The sequence below is a fragment of the Dipodomys spectabilis genome, unplaced genomic scaffold (assembly GCF_019054845.1).
Source record: "Dipodomys spectabilis isolate Male_0828 unplaced genomic scaffold, ASM1905484v1 ptg000514l, whole genome shotgun sequence".
Lineage (NCBI taxonomy): Eukaryota > Metazoa > Chordata > Mammalia > Rodentia > Heteromyidae > Dipodomys > Dipodomys spectabilis.
In genome coordinates, this window is record NW_024871191.1 from 1,606,288 (window position 1) to 1,609,414 (window position 3,127).

The window sequence follows — 3,127 nt, forward strand, 5'->3', positions numbered from 1 at the left end:
GGAAAATGACCCCAGTCTATGCTGAGAAGAACCAATAAGTGAGGTCCAAAATCTAGATTCAGATGAGGTCAGGGAATCTTCCCTCACAGAATACCCAGACCAATCTGTCCTCTTGCAGGGGATCCAATTTCCAATTGAGAAATTAGAATTTGTCCCTACCTGGGCTCAGGAAGAAAATCCTGTCTTTAATGAGGAAGTCCCTTTGAGGACTCTGAGGCAGAATTTCTGCCTGAAGACAACTTAGAAACCAATCTAGATTTCGAGATTCCTTCTCCCCTTCAGAAGAAAATCCTTTTTCTTTTTGTCCTGATTGTCGTAAAAGGTTCATTCTATTTCTTTTTCGAAATTTATTAAAATATCAATGTTTTTTGACATATTCTATAATTCTTGATATATTTCCTTTTAAACTTACAATCTGAAGCAGAGTGACAGGAGGCTGTACAAGAGATCCTACTGGATATAATGGGAACTTTTAAATGCACAGGGAGTAGCAATGAAGCCAGGCCATGCCAGCATGGGGTGATAAGGTGGCTACAAAAGGTCTAGGACATAGCAGATCAGATGTCCTAGAAAGTTAATCTGTCAATTGGTATAAATGCCACAACACTTATAGTGGTATGTGGGACACGCTTCCAACAGTTAGTTCCAATCTGTATACATCTTCATTGTGCTTTGGGCAAATATGGAAGAAAAATTTGGCTCCAATAATATAAAAAGTCTACATAGTGCTGAAAATATTTGACAAAATATATAGGAGATATATATACTGGAAAGTATAAACCATCATCAATAGAAGAAAGAAGGCTTACAGATGTGAACAAATGCAAAATCAGGAAGAAAAAACTCCATAATTAAATCAGTTTTATGTAAATATGTTATATTCTTTATGTAATATATATTGTTTTATATAATATATAAGATTGAATATGATTTTTCAAATTGCAAAGGCATTTAACTTTTTAGTCTTTAGGATTTTTTTGCATAAAACATTAGTGTAAATATTATTGGGGAAAGAAGTGATATAATTTGATTATAGTTATATGAATATATATACTTGTGTTTCTAGATATAACACTTGTTATATCTGTCTATGAAGTGAATATAATGAAAGTGAGTATTATGAAATTGACTACAATATGTATACAAAAGTTGAGTCAATGAAACTCAGGCCTGTAATCCTAGTGATGTGAGAAGCTGTGTTCTGACTTCTATCTTTTCTTACCCCAAGCCGTAGATTTTCAGAGGAGGCCTGGGCCCTTCAGTGTAGCAAAGAGACACATATGCAGTGGGATCACACTCCCTGCCCCCAGAGGAAAGTAAGTAGAAATCACTACAAGCCTCTGATCTTATGACAGTCTACTCAGTACCTGTACCAAGATGGCCACCTGTAGAACATCAAATGGAAAGTTGGTATTCCCTCCAAAAGGTTCTAAAAAAGAGCCTTCTGAACTATAGACTCTGACTACATTGAATTAAAACTTATTTCCGTTCCCAAGCTGCAAACACAGAAATATGGCAAGGGCTCAAGAGAGATGGTCAAAGACATACTAATACAAAAAATTATATACTCTGTTTCAGTAAATCAATGACAAATCATCAAAGACATGTCTTGAATTTTTCTTTTTTTTCTTTAAAGAAAATGGACACATACTCTAAGTTGATCAGGAACTGGTGATAGTTTGGTTGCTGAATTGTTGAATGGACTCCTGGCAAATTGTGTGGGGGTGGGTGTCCTCACACAGCTTAACAATACAATGGCCATAATTTCTATGATGGCACAGCCACCTTTGCCATAGCAGGAAATAGGTGTCAGGCACTGGTTTGGCCCTGAAGTGGATTCAACAACACCAAAAGGCACAAAGAATGAGAGGGAATGACTACTGGCCACCAAACTTCAGCCTGAAGAGCTCTCCTGACCAGAAGCTAGGATCAATTGAGTTGGAGAAGGCTGATCTCCATGTAAGGCTCCTGAGCACTAAGGACTAGGCACTATTAGAGGTGTTGGAGAAACAGAAGTGAATGTGGCTCTCTCCTCACTAATTTCATGCTGGAAAGAAAACCAGAAATCTTAATGTTAATTTCTATAAATCAGAGACATGAAATTGATGATTTTGTGGCAACAACTTCACATTGATGAGGGATGTTGATATGAGAGCCATCATCCAGGCAATTATCTAGGAGCAGGTACTCCAAGCAGTAAGAACAGTAAGTACATCCCCCAATGATGGGAATGGAGCTGACTTGCCTCAAAAAAGGAAAACTGCACTAACATGCTTGCTTGTGAAATAAGAATGGAAAAGTTCAAAGAAGAAAAAGATCAGAAATGAAGATAGGAATAAATTAGATATATATTGGATGCTGTCAGTAACAAGAAGAAAAGTTCTGAATTTAGTTTAAATCTGTCCCACTGGAAACAAAGTGCTAAAATAGTAGTCAGACACATCTGATTCAGTAAAGAATACTTTTAAAATGTGATTCTAGCTGGGCTCAGGTGGCTCACAACTGGAATCCTAGTTACTCAGGAAGCTGATATCTGAGGATCAGGTTTAAAGCAAGCCCAAAGAGGGAATTTGGTAAGACTGATCTCCAATTAACCACCCAAAATATGGACATGAAGCTGTGGTACAACTGGTAGTGCACTAGCCTTGAGGAGAAAACTAAGGGACAGGACCCGGGCCCTAGGTCCAAATCCCAGGACTTCACAAAACAAAGAACCCAACAAACAAAATTTGGTGCTGTCATTCATCACTTAGCATTCTAATTCAATATATTTGGTATGAGCCTTGGAAATTTTATCCTTAGCAAATGCTCTTCCCGGATATGTTACTTCATTACCAGCATCACCACTGTCTCCTCCCAGTTAGCATAGCAGTCTACCACTGGAAATTTGAAGATATATTTTATTAATCATAAGAATTCTGATCATTTTCCACATACATCAAATGAATAGTAGCCACAATGCACTATTCTGAATATTTTAATCATCCTTTGATTTAATAAGCATTAAGGCTTAACAATTCTAGAGTGGTTATCAAATTAATTCAATAGTCATCATTCTTCCACCCAATCATGTAACATATGTTTATAAAAGGAGAGACTATATGAAAGTGTGCACATGATAACTTTT